Here is a 19,680-nt window from a genome sequence, read left to right as displayed (position 1 = left end):
AAGACAAATAGAGTCCTCTCCAAAAACCTACACAGCACAGCAGAGCAATGAATGCACATTCAAATAATCTTAATTCCTTTTACAGGCATATTTAAATGCAAATGTGTGAACTTGAGGAGCTCCGAAAGAATACAGAGAATCCAAAATGTGTTACAAAAAACAAAACAGTGTAGTGGACTACCATTTGACAAGTGACTCCAAGCACTCATTAATGTCCATCTGTGCAACATAACAACAGAATTGCAATGTAAAAAGCATATAATGCATAATAAGAAGGAATACATAATTTAAAGTGATGTCCTGGATTCAGGGCACCTAAGTGTGTTATTTTATAAGATGACAACAAAAGATATGTCATTACGACATCATGACATGAGAAGTCCAGACACAGCAGGAACATACCCATCAGCTATGCTAGCTCCGTAGTATTTTTTGACTGTGGCAAATGATGTTGCTTTGAACATACACCCACACTGATGTGCACTTTACCAGAAAGTCATAGGGTGGCTGTTTTGATTTGTGTCATACATTGTCAGTGAATTTTGGACAAAGCAGTGCTTAATCTGAGGTGGTTTAGGCTCTGCCAAATGCTGGGTAACACCTGGTGGCCAGAAGTGTCACATCCAGACATCTGTTCATACTCGATTAATCCTCCTGGTAATTTATCACATAATTAACAATCAACTACACATGCACTGTTGCTAAATAGATAATTTTACTAAGAGTAGTCATGATATATCCACTTTTGACTTGCAGTTCAACTGTTATTTTATGACACTAGATGCTAGATAGCAGATAAGACCTGATTGACATAAAGGAAATGCTTGGATAGTTTTGCTTTTTAGAAACAAACCACCAACCAGTCAAACACATCTGCAACTCATTCTTACTTGTTATAGAGAGTGTGATGAAGCGGGGTTCCACTGTTTGCCTGAGGCATCTTCACATCTGATGGTTTGAAGGCAGAGCAGTATTCTTTTAGGCTCTGTTTTGGGATTTGTGAAGCGTGACAACCTGAGACCTTTTTTCCTCATGTTGAAGGTACATCCTGGGACATAACAACTTCTAAGCATAATGTTGATAATGCATAATGCTGTAAATTGTTATAAAATGTATTATATAGTTGTAAAGATGTGTGTTTATAAACATGCCTCCTATGAATTGTGCTATGTGTTACCAATAGTCCCAAAAGGTCAGAAGAGACAGATTTATACATTCATCATACTAAAGAGGCTGAGATTGTGGATGTATAAATAAAAATAAATATTCCATGTCTCATGAAGCCATTGTTAGACTTTTTTATTTATTTTGAGAACTGATTGTCTCAAACTCAATGAAAGGAAGCTTTATATGCTTGCTCATGTGGGAATGTTGGGTCTCTTTAAAAAGAGTACAGTTTAGACCTGCTCTATGTGTAAAGTGCCTTGAGATGACTTTGTTGTGATTTGATGCTATACAAATAAAGATTGATTGATTGATTGATATCTTTTGAGAAATGATTGTCTCAAACTCAATGAGAGGAACAACTTAAACGGTGACTTAATATTAAATGCTGCTGATTCTGTGTATGATTTCAAAATCATCAAGTCATAGTTTAAACCAACATGTGAAAGAACTTCATGGAGGAAAGTAAAGGACGGTATCCTTATACATACAGTATATAATAAGTATATAATATATATATATATATATATATATATATATATATATATATATATATATATATATATATATATATATATATATAATATATATATATATATATATATATATATATATATATATATATATATATATATAAAGGAGAGGTATGCTATATATATATATATATATATATATATATATATATATATATATATATATATATATATAGCATACCTCTCCTTTCTACTGCATGTGCCAGTCTTACACCATTTTCGAAGGAGGCCTGTAGAGCGCCCTCGAACATTTGTTTTGAGTGGAGTAAATGTTCCTTTTAGTTTTGAAATTGGATGCTAAGACATTAGCTCCTATCAATGTGCTCTTTATATTTTACTATGATGCCTCTATGCACAGTGCTTCCATTTTGACCTGACAACATGTTCCAGAACAGTAAACTGGACTCGGCTGCAAAAACAAGTATGAAAACGATAACTGCCTTTTTAGGCATGCAACTGCCTAAAAGCTTGTCTCGCTTAACAAACAAGAGATATGTTCTATGCATCTTTGTTGTATTCTACCACAATACTGCAGGAACGTATTGGATATAACAATAACTTTCAGGTGGAGGAATAACCCTTGAGACAAACAAACACATTTTTTAGTTAGGGGTAACCTCTTGTTTAAATGTTTTCCTTCTCTAACAGGTATAATTAATTCATTATCACTATTACATTCTGCATAAAGTATACTTTTTGGTTTTGAACAGTTTAACTTAGTGTTTGTCTTATGGCATCTTCTGACTTTCTGTCACCTAAGGTTTGACCAAGTGGGAACACAAGATGTCCCTGGAATTATAAAGCAGCGTGTCCAATCCCAGTATTATCTGTCAACTCCATATTAGTCTTATCTCAGCTGCAGTTGTTGCCTTGCTTTAGAAGTCACTGTGCAACAGTGAAACAAATGAAGTTCTGATGAATTAAAAACAAAAACCTTTGGAGTCCTCCATAGAGGACTTTCATATTTTCTCCTCTGTGCCAATGCACAGAGCAATTCTAAATTGAGTGTGTAACTATAAACACTGCTGGCTGTCTATCAGAAAACACCCACATGTGAAGTGAAATTGTCTGGCATCATTACACAGCAAACAGCCATAAAAAATGATTGTATAATCACTCTATGTAGAGTAGAATATGGTTTTATTTGATGTTATAACCATGAATGTGTAACCATGAGCCAGATTTTTAACAAAGTGGTTGTATTGCCTATGCTTAACCTCATTACAATAGGCATGGCAACTATATAGTTCCAACTTGTAGCTATAGCAATAACAAAGGCTGCACACTTAGGGCCTGATTTACTAAGATCCCAAATAGTGGGTACTAAATTGTGTGCACAGTGCAATAGATTGCGCACTTCGTTTGTGTGCGTTTTGCGGGTGATCCACTAAGAATAACTGCGTAAATGAAAACAGGTGCAACAGGGTGGAGACAGCAGTATTTAAATGAGGGTTTTGCGTGTTTTTATGGAGAGTTTGGACGAGCAGAAAGCTGCAAGCGCAAAATGAAATTTGATCAGGTTTTAGTGGAAGAGGTTAACAAATATATTGAGTTATAAAAAACCCCAGAAAAACCGACATATGGGAGAGTATTTGTGACGAAGTCAATGCTGTTAGTAAAACCAAAAATATTCCACTCCAAAATATTAACACGGGTGGAAAAACTGTATCCTGTGCGTATTCTGTCATTGTACCACCGTCTCCTCCTCTCCACAGTGACAAAAGTCATCTGTGCGCAGTAGGTTAATACCTGCCCTTCAAAGGTATTATTTATAGACGCAGTTAGCGTCAGAGAAATGACGTTCAAGTTTGGTAAATCACAATACGTGTGCTAAATAACATATTTGCAGTGTGCAAACTTGACATCACCCGCAAAAAATATGCAAGCTGATCTACTAACGCGGCGCACTGAGTTTTGCGTCTTTCAAATGTGCAAGGTAATATGCGCTGTCCATTTAGTACGTTTGCCATAATGAATATGCAATGTGGGGCGTTTTTACCCCAATGTGCAAAACACAGGGAGGAGAAAATGCAAATATGATATTTAGCACATGCATTGTGATTAACCAAACTTTTAGGTAATTTTGCTTATGGTAACTACGTCTATAAATAATACCTTTGCAGGGCAGGTATAAACCGGCTGCGCACTGCACACAGATGACTTGTTACTCTGGTGAGGAGGAGACAGAGGCACAATGACAGAATATGCACAGGACGGATTTTTTTCACCCGTGTTAATATTTTTGGAGTGGAATATTTTTTTCAAACATTGACTTTGTCACAGATATTCTCTTATGTGTCGTTTTTTCTGGTAATATTTTTTTTGTTATAACTCAATATATTTGTTAACCTCTTCCACTATAATCTCTAACTCCATGGGATCAAATTTCATTTTTCATTTCAATTTCATCACTCTCCATTAAGACACGCAAACTCCTCATTTAGATACTGCTTATTTTAGAACATGACCGTTGAATGTGAATGTTAAACTTACCATCCTCATGACAAAATATCGAAAAGTTGCCATAGTGATAACTTTTCAGAGTTGTAAAATCCTTTCTGGGAGTATTACAAACCACTGCAGTATTTTGGCTTCTAATAAGTTCTTAAAAGCAATCAACCTGTAACTCCACTCCACTTCCTAGATTGTATTTTATTGTCTCACCAGTACCTCAAACGCCCCCCACCAAAGCGGCTTTATATCCCAGTTTTATTAAAGAAGTCAGTCAATAATTGTCTATCCATAATACCATAAGCAACTGAAATCTGATTCCGTGCTTTACTCAAGTAGTTCTCCACACAACATTAGTGGGCAACATGTTCAGCAGAGCAGCAGCAACTGCTCCGTCTGTGTCAATACCGGAGGCGTTCAGGTACAGTGTTAAGTGTAGGTCACCTCTGTTTTGGAAAGTACTCAGAGCCCAAAACATAATGAATGTAGTTATATGCGTAAAGTGGAGAAAAATAGACTTGAAGCCTAAAAATAAAATTACAAACAGCAACGCTGGAGGTCCTGTATATCCCTACAGGGAGAATCTTTCAGAGTGGTGATGGACTTTACCTTAATAATGAAAACTGGTATGTTAAAGATGCTGTCTATGAATAATATCATTTAATAGTTAATGAATAGGAACAGTAATAATTAAGGGTTATTGATTTTTTTTGGTTTTTGGAAAGGCATACTAAGACACACCAGCTTCTCTGGAACATATAATGAGTAAAGTGCACCTGTTCATCCTCATCGGTGGGATGAAATGAAAATGTTACAGGATCTGGACTGCCTCTCTAGTTGTGGGCCAAACTCCAAGATCTTAGATGAAGGACATATGATGCAGATGTTGTTCTTTACTTATCTTTGCTCCGGGAAAGGGCATAGCTAAGGCATTGGTGTGACTTCAACATTTGTGGCTCACCTCAGCACAGTGACTGGATAGCCAGCGGTCAAATGTTTTTCCCCAGGCTAGACTCAAGTAGGATGTTTTGCCAGGGATTGAACTTCATTCACGCCTGGTTCAGTCCCAAGGAGAAAACTAAACTAAACTCTGGCACTGTGGCTAACCTTGCATTTGAATGCAGGAGCTCTGCTTTATTCTTACCAAAAAGCAATATGTAAACACATGAATTAAGACAATATTTAAAGTAAATTATTCATATATGCTTCATTACTTGGCATGATATTTGGTGTAAGTGGAAAAAACAGCATCTTACCTGTGCAGATATATTGATGCAGGAATCAAAATGATGTACAGTAGTTCATGTATAGTTTCCTTAAAATTGTTCTTGAACATGTGGTATGAACTGCTTTGAAATTGTGTCCACCTTATTTAAGCTGCAGTGCAATGATGCAGTTCAATACTTGTCCAGACACATCTGACAAGCTCATGTGTCATATCAAATGTTGAGATAGCTGTCATAGAGCTCACCACAGGTTTGTACTGCTCAATGACCTTCTTCAATATATGTCTACAAATATTACTGGGGAAAGCATTTCAAATACTGAACATTAAAATATGTTCAAATGGAAATAGAAGGAGGAAACAGATATGACTGCAACAAGCTGGAGTTGAAGGTGTCAACTGGCAGACTGAAATCACACGGTCCATTATCAGAAATGTTTCTTCTTCTTTCCTCATCAGCCCTTATAACTGCAAGCAACCCACTGATTAACGATGTCACCATCTTTTGGAACACTTGTATGCTTCACTTTCTATGAAAACACATCTATTTTTACATGATGGATGATTAGTACTGAGGGCTGTAAGGCAAACCTTTTAGTCACATTGGCCAGTCAAGCTGGCAGCCAATCGTGGTCAGTTAATGCTCCATGACTAAATGTTTTGGCCTTTTCTCAGCATCTCAGATTTTATTCCAAAATGGCTATTTGTCAAGATTGGTATTCACATTTCACTTTTTTCCTGTTGGGTTGCTGGTCTTAAATATTTTTATTTTATTCCTACTTTCCTATTGGTTATTAACTCACATGTTTTATTTATGTGTTTGCTTTAATTGGGTTGACTGTGCTGTGCTATATAAATGAAGTTTTGCATACTTGCTTGCTTTTCTCAGCATTATTTCTTCTTTCATCCATATGTATGTTATTTGACACAATGGGGATCTAGAAAGAACATCTCCCACAATAGCAGTGGGCTCTTGTAGCAGTGCAAATCAGAAGTAACCTTGATTGCAATTTGTTCATCTGGCTCTTTTTGATATAATGTCTCTCCCTCCCTTTCTCTACACATTCACATCCACGCACCTTGACATTTCATTTGCTAGATAGCAATAATAGATGTTTCGGTGATAGTTTGTCATTTACTATGGCAACTGCTAAAAATAGATGTTGAGAAGGTTGCAATGTTCAAAGCTGTTTCTACTTTGTTTCTTTATAACTGTATATGACTTCATAATCTGTGGTAGCTGTCTGAGGCCTCACAGCAGATCTATTACTCATCTGTAACTTCTCTGTGACAGCCAGTCATGTCTTGATATTCTTACATACACTATACCTGCTGCCCACTGTATTGCTCCAATCTGAAGCAGATACTGTGATGACACCACATAATGAGTCAGGTTGTAACACCCTTAACTTGGAATACAGCACACCTGAGAGGTATGAATTCTGCATGTTACAATATAAGAGTCATTTATGTTTAGAAAGAACTGGTCCTGTGTGTCTTCCTTCAACAAGTCTACTGTATTATTATATTGCCCTGAAAACTGACTGGATTATAGGTTGTCCAATTCACTGCTTTTACCTAAGAACAACCTTCCCCCCATTTATGCCTCCTCAACTTTTGGAACAGTCAAATTGAAAAGAACAACAAAATGGCATTTTAATTAAATAGTGTGCAGGTATGTGAGGGTAGGATTGACCCTGAGTCCACCAAAAATGTGGTTCACATGTAGTTTTTATGCTTGTGTGTACCATCACATTCTTTTGAAGCCGTCGAGGATGCACAAACTCATTCATCTGCTCAAAAAGTAACAAGTCCTCTGTGCTTTTGTGTTTATCTTTGCTTCAATATAACAGCTATTTTTATTGTTATTTATTTATTTTATTTTATTTTCAGTATCATTGAATAAAAGTTGAACTTAACGGAGGCATATCTGCATGAAAACATAATTATTTGAATATATAAGCAAATATTTCCAAAACCATTGTTACCAAGTATTTCAATATGAATGTAAAAACAGCAAGGGACAATCAATGTAGCTTAGCTCTTTAGGTCAATGAAGGCTCATTTATATAAAAACAACAACAAATAAGCATTTCTCTTGACAAATAAACAAATAAAAATGAATAAATAAATAGTGCTTAAAAGACAAGCCAGATCATGTCACATAGAACTTTTAAATACAGTATGGTTCTCTGATACCAATAAATGAAATATTTGTGCCTACAATCGTCTTTGGCGATGTCACAACACGTCTGGCAGTGTAGAATTTGCTTCTTATACCAACAAATGTAACTATTAGAGTAGTGCAGCAAGACTGCCACACTTTATGGTAAACTCAGGTGGCATTTATCATTTAATGAATGCCCAATCAAGAAAATTATAGTAAGTAAAACACAACACTAATACTAACACTGGAAGTCATGCAAAACCCTGTAATGCTCTTAAATAACTATGCATGCTCGCATGAATGGAAGTCATATATTAGGATTTTCTTCTTTTAGTTGTCATGGGGGATTTTACTCTCATGTCAGTGTACAACAGGAAAGTACTGACAAGAAATAGTTTGAATTAGTCTGGTGAAGGCATTTTCAGCTTAAATTATGTGACACATTTTCCCCCTCTCCTTTAAACCTGATATAAGACGGCATATATATTAAATTAAGATTCAAGCATTCTGTGAAAGAAAGCTCTTGAGACATTAATAATGAATAAAAGAGGGGATAAAATATGCAGCAGAAAGAATGACAGAAATATGCGCAAAGTTACAGATATGTTTGATATCATTGAATTAAGAACAGAAGAAAACGAATTAGTGCAGTTGGTAGATTCCTCTTGGGTCCCAGCACATTGTTTTGGCTTGATTCAAGCAAAGAGAACACTGTCTTTACACAATGACTTCATTAACAAGCAAAGCCTTTTGCTGATAAGAGGAAAATTTAAGAGTGAATTCCACACTATGTGCAAAGCAGTTAATATGCAGCAGTAAAACTGTCAAAATGTTAATGTAGATGTACAAAATGTAAAACCCTAGACAGCAAGCTAAATCCCTGTTTTTTCTCATTAATGATTGTCATACTTGGGTGAAAATTAGTATAATAGAAATGAGAAGAGAACACAGGTTTTAAGATCATTTTTATAACCACCAACCGTGAGACTCTCCAATGCCCAAATACTGGTATGAGTTTATGTCTGTTTGTTGCATTTTCACTGGAAAGTGCTCATTTGTAAACTAAATGATGGAAATAAAATAAATTACCTGGTACTTATCAACCTCTTTTTTTCCCTTAACAGTTGCCATCCCTTAAAACAATTTCTCTTGTTTATTTTATTTAACACTTCCCCATTGAATGTATCCAGCTTATATGTTCTCATTAGGGATCCCTTGCAGCAAATAATGATTTTCCATTGCATTTCCAGTGGCTCCAGAGCCTCCAAGGACAGGTACAGGTACAGCTCAGTGGCACTCAGGGGACTGATGATAGGAGTGATGGCATTGCCACTGAGAAAAAGGAATGTGCTGTGGACAGCAGAATGGCCTCTATGCAGGGAAATAACAATAAAAAAGGAGAGGAAAATAAGTGAGAAGCTGTTCAGAACCAGCCAGTGATGGTGTTTGCAGTCAAGAAGCTTTCTGAGAAAGAATGGAGAAACAGCAGTTAGTCAGTGGTATGTGTACTTTAGAAATGAAATACTGCAACTTTTTGTTTCAAAGCTGTCTTTGATTGCAGATTTTTGTCTTTTGAATGATGATTCAAATAGAAATTCAAGGACATGATCAGCCTTCATAGTTATTTTTTCCCTTTTTTCCAAAAGACAAAACAGTACATGCAAAGTGACTTAGGAAAATAGTTGATTCAGACAAAAAAACCTGCAGTTGAGAACAATGGCATGGAAATGAAGCTGGCAGACTGCAGACATGACCTCACTGCGCAACTGTAATGTGATAATTGTTAGACAGTGACACTGACCTAACTGCCAATAAGGTACCAAGGGTTTTAAGTTATTTTGTTATGTTTGTTTTCATTGGATAGTCAGATGACAATCCAGAAAGGAGAAAGCAACAATAATACTTTAGATAACAATTCACAAAAAATATACAAAGTATTGCAAATCACACTGTAATGAAAAGTATTGATGTTATTATTCATTCTCAAATAACTTTAGTAGACCTTGAGTAGGTAAAATAATCAGTTGTTGTTAAATGATCAATGCTGTTCATGTGTAATTACCTGTTTTTACATGTGTAACCAGTAATTCATATTATTTAGTTAAGCGTACATTATACCGGACCTACAGAGTGATGCAAATATATACTCTCTTGTTTTATCATAATTCAAATATTTTTACACCACATCTGTAACATCTCTTTCAATTTATATGCCGTACTGGTAAGTATGTTCTAAAATAAATGACTCTTTAAAATAATATATAGATATCACATTTACACTGGAAATTAGCAAACATCCCAAACAAATAAGACTGTCAACACCTAGCTTTTTAGATTCTATCTTGCAAGTCAACCCTCTGGGTAAATAAGCCCAGCATCCATACTAGGTTTAGCATGTCGAGCCTACATCTTACAACACACCTGAGGATATTCCTGATAATACTGATTTCTGATGCTGCCACTGCAAAAAAAAAAATACAGACAGTATATCACCATTTTCGTTTACATCTGTGGCCGCAGTCTTCTTGCATGATTTGGCCTAACCACCGTCTTTCTAACTACAATCAATACAAAGACCTGTGTAGAAAACCATTAAAATAAAACATAATGACAAACTGGAAATAATAGACAATAAAGCTGGTATGTTTAAAACGTGGTAATATATGCTGATCTCCAAGTGGTAATATATAATTACATCCCATTCTTTTTCTTGATGCATACTGAACACTAAACTTACAATCACAACCAGCTTGAACTTTACTCCTGCATGGCCTTGGTATATACTGAACACTGAAATAATCTGCTCAGGCCTACAGTGGTGTAGTCTGGTGGAGCTGGTTGCAACGGCATACTGTATTCATATCGTGGCAGCGAGTGGAAACCTTTTCACCCACACAACATAACAGCAGGTCACACTTGCATGTGAAATCTATGCAAATGCACTGCTCTCTCGGAATATGTAATTAATGGATAGCAATTAAAATATGACAATGAAATGATACGTGTGAGGCCCTGCATGTTAATTCAGTGTTCTAGGAATATAAAAGCTCTGAGATCAACATTTTTAAATATCCTGTTTGAATACAGCAACTCTAGCAACTTTCTCAAAGAAATTATTGGTCTACACAAATTACAACTCAATGTTACCCCGTTCTGAATCTTATACACATAAAATATGCATTTGTGAATACTCAAAACACATCTTAAATGCAATATGGAAACACTGAAGTCAATAATGTTGAGCAAATGTATGTTAAACAGCTTGTAGTGTTGTGCTTCTGTTTTAGTGAGGGTGAGATGTCAATATTTCTGGTGTGAAATGGAAGGATGGTAATGTTACTTTCCTTCTATGCATTAGTCTTTACATCCATTACATGTCAGTCAATCAGTGGAATCCAATGCATATCTTACACTTGAAACACTGTAAGATGGAGTGTGATGGCATCTTTAAATTCATGACATCTTCTCTTTCTCTCTGCTCTATCAGTAAAATGTTATTGTGAGACAGGGAGACATGAACATGTGCAGCTATAGGGCAACACAACTCCTGAGCTTTGTAGAATTTCCTGGATTGGGGGAAAAAATGTGTTTCCAATGAATGTAATCTAGAATCTAATCATGTTTTTCTTGTCAGTTTTTTCCAAAGGTATGAATGTGAAGCAAATTCATAGTTTGAAATCTATTTTGCAGGACACAGGGTTGATTTCAAGGTGTTAGCTGGCGTGCATAGACTTTAAATGTAATGCCTCCCCAAATTTGAAATGAAAACGGTTGCTCATGCTCATGCTCCACTGTGCACCATTCAATAATGTAGCTATGTCAATAAAAGTTTCGAGGAAAGATGAACTTCATGAAAAATGTGTGCCCAGTGGGGGAGGGGGCCCTGCGGATACACAGCTTGTTTTTAGCGTGTGGGAGGAGGGAGACCTCATTTCAGAAGCATTTGGTCATTAAATAAAGGATGAGCAGCCGTGGTTTCAAGACTTTTCACCTTGTGAAGTTCTACATCAGAGGAGGAGATGTGGACTGTTGATATATGTTAGCATATGTGGACCCTTTTTACAGGTTTTGCCTTCAATGAGAAGAGGGGATTAATGAGAAGGCAGCACCATTGGATGTCTAATGTTTGTCCACCATAACAAGCTTTCTGACCTTCAAGAATAGAAGTGTAGATAGATGAGGGGTGAGATAGAATGCCTTTCCCCTCTTTCCTTATATTTTCCGAACCTTCTGCTGCATAAAAAATGCCACAGATCAAATTTCATGCAGTATTTTGGCTTGAATTTTACCTGAGGACATCCTGTTTCCTATTACAGCTATATTGATTCTTTATGTGCACGCTCCTCATACCACTTTGCAACATACTGTATACCGTATACTTATACATAGTCACACACGGAAATACACACACACACACATACACACTTCCCAGTATCAACAAGAGACTTTTAGAGGCAGAATGTAAATTAGCAAATCCCTAAGGTAATTAAAAACCAAGCCCCTAACTTATTGCATGAAGCCTTCCTGACTAACAAACACCTGTGCAGTATCAATTAGGAAGGCTTTATTTGTATATAATATTAATGGAGTGCAACTCTGTTTAGCTGATTTAAAGATTGTATATTCCATTTCCAGCTGTGTGTGCACTGTGGTGATTCTGTTAACTTTAATGGTGGCATTCTGTCCAGACCAGAATTTACATAAGTTATTCATATGACCTTCAGAATTGTTGGTTTGTTAACATGAATGATTTACTTTCACAGAGAAAGCAGAACCAAATCTGTTATTCCACCAGTGGAAAACATAAGTGAGAGCAATAATCTGTATCTGTAATGTGTATTTTTTCTCTGCAATGAGATTATTGCTTAAATTGTATAGTGATACTACAGTCGTGATGGGATGAATTCAGTATTTCTATTCATGAAAGCAGTTCCTTGCCTTATAACCAACTGCAGCAGTATGTGCTATTGCTGTATGTCCTGGGCACTGCTGGTACAGATTACTCTCAGTGCTACAAACCACACCTGCACATTGATCATGCTTCTGATGTCATAGCTTTACTTCTGCATTATGTTGCAGATGTGTCTCTTGAATGTTGTTCTATATATGCAAAGGGGAGATTGATTGCACATCAGTGAATGCTGCTTGTATTCATCTGGGGAGCATCCTCAAGTGCAAAGCCCTCTCAACAAACCCTATTAAAGTTTCTGCATAGTGTTCACTCCCAGCACAAAATGTTCAATGTATCTCAATTGTATTTCCTTCAACATATTCTTGTGGCAACAGTAGGATTTTCATTATTTAACTAAAACTACAATCTTTCCTTTACCTGTTGTTTTAGGCAACATTATATGGTGAAGTGGCCCAAATCTGGTTTTGTTTTTTCTCTCCAGGTGAAGGTGAGTGTGCAACCGTTGTCAGAACTGTTACATTGGAATTCATCTGTTTCGTTTCAGCATTTCACTCCTCTCTGCATGTTTACATTGCCAGCTGTCATCATTCAGTGCCAGCACATCACAGCCCAGTAGAAATGAAGAGCAACAACAGTGACGGGGGTCAATGGCGAGATGAGGAGTTTCAAATTTGTTTGACACGTGCATTGTCGCCTCCTTAAGCAAACTGGCTCCTGGATGGCATAGATGTCATGGCAGTGTCACTGGGTTTCCTATGTCTCTGCCAACGAGAGATGCGAGTTTGAGGCTTTCCTGGATTTCACACGGAGGTGTGAAATGCAAGGCAGGCTGGGAGTTTGAGTCTGTGTGAGCACCCTGTGGTGCTCTCTCCTTTGTTTCAGGGATTACAGAACGAATGCAGCCTCGCATGTCAGGCTTCTGAGTTTTCAATAGACCTGCCTTTGTTTGAGCACGTGGTTGGTCCCAGCAGTTCTGACTAAAAAATTGGAGTTGAGCATTAAGGCCTGTAATGTGAACATAGCCTTTGTAACCTATAAATTGTGCAACCTGACATTTCTTTCTGCCCCTTTGTGTTTTTTTACTGGCCCAGCTGCCAAAAAACAATAAAATGATTAAAATATTTTTTCTATAATTTTGGTGATTTATTCATTGCATACATAATATGTATAACTGTGAGGTTTCCTTTAAATTAGGTTGTTTTCTTTTAGTTATCGATATGTAATGTTGATATATTTAAATAAAATATACAATACATAAAATGAGTTACATATTGGATCAATAAATGTATGGTTTTTGATGTAGGTTTCTCCATATTCTGTGTAAAGTGAGAGAGTATGGAGTACAAAGGGAGAAGAGAACAACATGTATGATAATCCTATTTTAGTGAGTATGGATGACCTTGATAACAAACTCTGGTGTCAATATCTGAGACAATGCTGACAGAGCTACAGAAATGTACTCATTAAGAAACAGTGAGAGAAAGAACGTATTGGCATTTGTTTGTATGCGCGTGTTCACTCCAAGCTCCTTCTGTCTGCTTCTGCGAGCCACCTGTCCACTGCAGACATGGAGCTGAACTGTAATGAATGAATGAAAAGGAGAAAGTCAGAGGAGGAAAATGAAACAGAAACTAAGAATGTTGTCTCCACAGTAAATCATCTGTTGACTGTTTGATGGTAATTTATTTGTGCTTTAGAACATAACCACTGTGAAACATTCACTGGCTTTGTTCTCGCTATCGCTGCTCACTATCTCTCTGGCACGCCCTCTCTTTTTCTTTCGTCTTTTCTTAAAATTAGTCTGGAAGATGACAACAAAGCCTAACTTTACTTTTAACGTTATCAAACTGTATGCTCATGACTGTTAATTGCCCTGCATAAACCTTTACTGGCCATTGGGCTATCGGTCATGTCAGACTTTGCTAAATCTGGGACACAGGAGGTAAGTGGACATCTGGACTAAAGTGGACCAACAGGCCAACACACATGTCGACCAACTGACTGCCATTGCAACAATCCCTAGAGTCACAGAAGCAGATATTGTATTGCAAGAGAGATACTGTTGGAAAACAAATACAATGTATTGTCTGTGAAGATTTTACTCATTATCAACATTTTGCGTCTTGGTTTTCTATGTTGCCAATAGTGACGGTGGTCAGCTGCAGCACTGAACTAACATCTATATTTAGGAACACTTTTGCCTGGTTGGTCATTCCACAGCTGGTAGTATATCTTAAATGGCATTATTGCAACTTCAAGGAGCTGCTATAGGCTTGGGAAATACAATACAGTCGTTTAAGTATTTTATGTTGTGCACACAAAGTACACTTGCATACTGTAGATGCTGGTGAGCCCACATTTCACAGTCAGCTTGAATGTTACTAATACATGTTATTGTTGGCAGAAAATATTCTGCCAGATATTTCTATGTATCTGCCCCTTACGGTGGCCCTGAAGGGCAAATGACAACGACAAAAAGGAAAACACAACGACATTAACAAAAACACAACAACATTAACAAAAACACAACGACATTAACAAAAAACACAACGACAAAAAAGAAAACACAACGACATTAACAAAAACCACAACAACAAAAAAGAAAACACAACGACATTAACAAAAACACAACGACAAAAAGGAAAACACAACGACATTAACTCCTAACGGAAAGGGTAGGTACCTGCTATGACAAGGATCATTGCTGATTGGACGAAAGCACGTCTGTCTTTTTAACAGGTGGGAAAGGCTGCTTTACGCCTCAAATGCCCTTCATCAAAATTCCCATTCACTGTTTCTTTCTTCACAACGGCGTGCCCTTATTTGGATGTTAACGTGTTAGATGAAGAGCTCTAATACTGAGAGGAGCTTTCTGTGCAGACTGCTGGTCCCAAAGTTCAGCAGCGTGTAGCGTGGAGCCCTCACCATCCACAGATGATCTGTGTTTCATTACATTTCTTCATAAGAAGCATGTTCTCGCTGAAAAACTGAATAAAGGTACTCTATCAGATTGGGTAGGCTGTTGAAATCACCGGTGCCCGTCTTCAACACCTTCCCTGGCCACGCCCTCTAAGTAATTCATTCGAGGGAGAAAGAGAGAGAGAGAGAGAGAGAGAGAGAGAGAGAGAGAGAGAGAGAGAGAGAGAGAGAGAGAGAGAGAGATTTGCGCATATGGTTGATAAATGTTTGTAATTATCTTTATGGTAATTATCCTAAATAAAATTAACTTCCACTGCTCACTTTTACGGCAAAATGTAAACTGTTCATTGTGAAAATGACAGTAACTCCTTAAATTGTAATTATGAAGGTTTCAGTGGAGCAGTGGTTATTACAGTTTTTTTTCCAATTGCTAACACACTAAAATGACATGCATAGAACAATTATTTAAACTGACACCCAGAGAGCAAAACCTCTTCTCAAGTCTCCAAAAGTCTAAACACATTTTCTGCTTTACACACATTTTGTATTTCAAAATTTCAAAAAGACCACAGGTGAGCACCTTTTTTTTTTTACAACAACAATGGAAGACGTTGCAGAGAGAGGGAGGGGGAGAATGAGAGGGGGAGGAAGAGTGAGAGGTAGGGGTAAAGTTGGTAGAGGAGTTCACGGCCAAAGAAGACAACAACTTTCAAATGAAATCAGAGCAACCTTAGTTGATCATGTCATCAACCATGGGCTGACAATGTGAGAGGTTGGACAGAGAGTGCAGCCCAACTTGAGCCGTTTTACTGTCGCCTGTGTCATCCGGACATTTACACTGGAGTACAGGTATGTAACCAAAATTTCTTTCACACTATGTAGTACACCCCATGTCATAGTGTATCAGTTGGGTGACACCTGTTTACTTCATGAATTGCTGATGTCATACACTAACCGTACAAGTTTCCTGTACAATTTACTCTACTGTGGGAGAAATATCTTTAGGCTGCATTGTCCAAGCCCTATATTTTTGTTTTTTTGTTTTTCTAAAGGACTGAGAGATGCAACCATGGTGGAGAAAGGGGCCAAATGTTCACTGTGGTACAGGAAGCCGCCATTGTAAACTTGGTTTTGGAAAATAAGGAAATCCGATTACGAGAAATTCAAAGCCACATCATCCAAGACAACACCATATTCAACAACATGGCCAACGTGGTAGGAACATCACAATGCACGCTGCCATCTACAATACACATGGTATCCTCCACCGTCATGCCAACCTTCGACCATACAACAAAAGCCCATATTCTCACATTTCTTGACAGACTCCACAACATTCTCATACCACCAGAGCGTATGAATGATGCAAACCATCAAAGAAACCGGTACGTTGTAGTGGGACAACGTGAGCTTTCATCGTGCAGCCCCAGTCCAAAACTGGTTTGCTGACCACCCACCATTTCTCGTGCAATACCTCCCACCATACTCACCATTTCTGAACCCCATAGAAGAGTTCTTTGCCGGCACATACCTCTTGTGCCGGCTATGGAAGAGGCATGTGATGAGATTGATGTGGGTGCGATTCAGTGATGGATAAGGTACTCAAGGCGCTTCTTCCCTCGATGTCTGGCAAGAGAAGATATTGCCTGTCATGTGGACGAGGCGTTGTGGCCAGACCCAGCTGTGCGGCAAGATGCTGCCTAATTATTTTTCTTGCATCTATTTTTTTTCTATATATTTTTTCTGCACATTTTTTCTGCAATTTTTTCTGCAATTTTTTCTGCAATTTTCTTTTTTAATTTACTGTTTTTTGTGAGCATATTTTTGTTCACTCCAATGTAAATACATCTGCTGTGCATATGTTGCACTGACTTGTTTGGTGAAAAATAAAAAAATAAAAATGTTTCAACAGCATGTGTGTGTATCTGCAAATATTTCTGTGCATGTGAACAATCTGAAGAATTTTCTACAATTTGAACTATGTTTGTATTATGGCAAAGCATACTAAAGATGGGAGTGCTTTTCATTATGCCCAACAGTGTGTAGGTGGTTAGACAAAAATCTGGTAATATGAATGAAGTGTGTGCCGGTTGGTACAAAAGTTTGATTTTGATAATGTTCTATGTAGTTTTGGTTGCAGTTTTGAAGGATATATGGGGTATTTTGCAGTTTGGGTGTGTGATTTTGTGAATTGTTTTAAGTATTTTGATAAAACCACCCTAGTTTGCAAAACGTGTTCAGTGTTTTAGCAATTGGAAAAAACTGTAATGTCGTTGTGTTTTTCTTTTTGTCGTTGTGTTTTTGTAAATGTCGTTGTGTTTTTCTTTCTGTTGTCGTTTGCCCTTCAGGGCCAACGTAGCCCCTGGCATGATAGCATAGAGTACATTAATCCAAAAAATATGTTCTAGTTACTGAAAATTGCAGACTATCCAAATAACAAGACTATTCAACTTTTGACACACCGGCTATTTTGTGTAAAATGGGTAAAGCCTTTGATTCCACAAATTCAATCTAATTTGTCATCAGAGGAGCAGCCCCAGGTTTTATCCCCCCGGACATCACAAATGATCACAATCTTGGCTCTCTGTCTCTCTCTCTTTCTAGCATTGGGAGGCCAGAGATGGCCACAAATCACAGCTCCACATCATGAGAAAAAGGCAGGTTCAGTCTTGCCTGGTTTAATAGTTCCATTTTTAATAAAATGCCTTTAATCAAGCTTGCAGGAACCAAACTTGATAGATTATTAGTATTGTTAAGTAATGTAAAGTGTTCTGAGAAGAATGTCTTTTGTATACTGCAAAAAACATGTAGAGCAACCTCCAAACATATGTAACTTGAATTAAAAAAATGTACTGGCAATATATTAAAAAAATATATTCATGGAATATTTTTGTATTTCTGGGATTAGTAAATTTGCTTTTTGGTCTGCCTCAATGCACACCATGAAGAAAATGTTTCCTACTCCACCTGCTCATTAATCGGGAAGGGAGTGCAGATGGCGTTCTTTGACAGAGAAGAAAACATGGAGAGCTATCAACATTTTGCTGCTAATTAATCCTTAGATTCTTTGAAAGGAATTGCAAACCACATAAATTAGCCTAAAAGTTGAGTAGAAAAGAGTCACATAACTTTATGCACACATTGAGCCCTATTTCACTGTTGGTTACAGGCAGAATTCAAGATCATAAAGGTGCTTTCCTTGAGTCTTCAGTGTATCACAACATCACCCTCTCTTTCAGAAATGCAAATACTTTGATTTACTTTTCACACTGATTTTTCCTGGAGACGTTTTCTGTTTTCATGTTTTCATGTTTGTGTTGATGTTTTGCTTTCGTACACCAGTGCAAAACAGAGAGGTGCAGTTGAACTGTTGAGGAACGAAAAGCCCAAAGACACCATTGTATTAAACTAATAATATTTACTGCATTTAAAAGTAATTCCTATGGCAAAGAAGCAGCACTAACATGTTGCTTTAACCCAAGATGCCTGGAGTCGAAAAGAATATTCATAAACTAGCTGAGCAAAACTGAGCAATCAAAACTACTTTGACCAGAGTAGTGATTCACTGGCTGGTAATTGCTGACCATCCACACACACTACCAACACAAGCTGAAAAAACACCTTCAGTCTGGAGTCCTGGTGCTGCATGAATACAGGCGAAACCACTTTGTTAGCTCAAACCGGTAAACACTGCTGAAGCTCAAGCAAAAAAAAAAAAAAAAACAACACAATTTTGGCTTGTATACACATGCAACCAGATTTGGTCTTCTCTTATAGATGTTATGAAATACAACATCTCTGCATGCCTGGTCTGCCAATAGGTCTCATTCTCTGCTCTCTGTTTGATGCACCCGTTTAACAACTCCTTCAAACCAAAACCCAACATCAGTTCCACCCTAGCTATAATTTTTTTGTGTGTGTGTTTCTGTTTGCACTATTAAGATGGCAAAACATATATTAAATTAATTTAATGTTTGAAAACAAAAAAAATTATGTAGACATCAACTCTAAGCCACAAAGAAAAGCAAAACTACAAACAAGAAAAAGCTTTAATTTATAACTAAAGCTGAGGACAAACCTAAAGCCTAGCTGAAACCATCAAAGACTGGAAAGATCACTCATAAAGATTATTTCCACCACCAACTGGCACTGCTTTTTTAGCCTTTCCAAAACCAAAAGTACAAGAGCCAAAGTGTAAGGAATGCATTAAAGATAGTTGTTTTTGTACCAAAAAAAAATGGAGGCAATCAGCTGCTTGTACTAACAGATCCACGGTTGATGTGTTGTGCAGTTTGCACTGAAAATGCTA

At 37.2% G+C, this 19,680-nt stretch overlaps 1 long non-coding RNA gene across 1 annotated transcript in view; it reads left to right on the top strand.

Annotated features, from left to right (window-relative positions):
- Positions 1–3,354: 3,354 nt before the first annotated feature.
- Positions 3,355–19,680, top strand: part of LOC133991015 (uncharacterized) — a 558,552-nt gene continuing 542,226 nt past the window's right edge. Inside the window, exon 1 of the long non-coding RNA XR_009927000.1 lies at positions 3,355–3,427. This is a non-coding gene — a long non-coding RNA (uncharacterized LOC133991015). The remainder of the gene's footprint in view (positions 3,428–19,680) is intronic.

Source organism: Scomber scombrus, chromosome 1 (assembly GCF_963691925.1).
Source record: "Scomber scombrus chromosome 1, fScoSco1.1, whole genome shotgun sequence".
NCBI lineage: Eukaryota > Metazoa > Chordata > Actinopteri > Scombriformes > Scombridae > Scomber > Scomber scombrus.
This window is presented reverse-complemented; position numbering and strand designations above follow the sequence as displayed.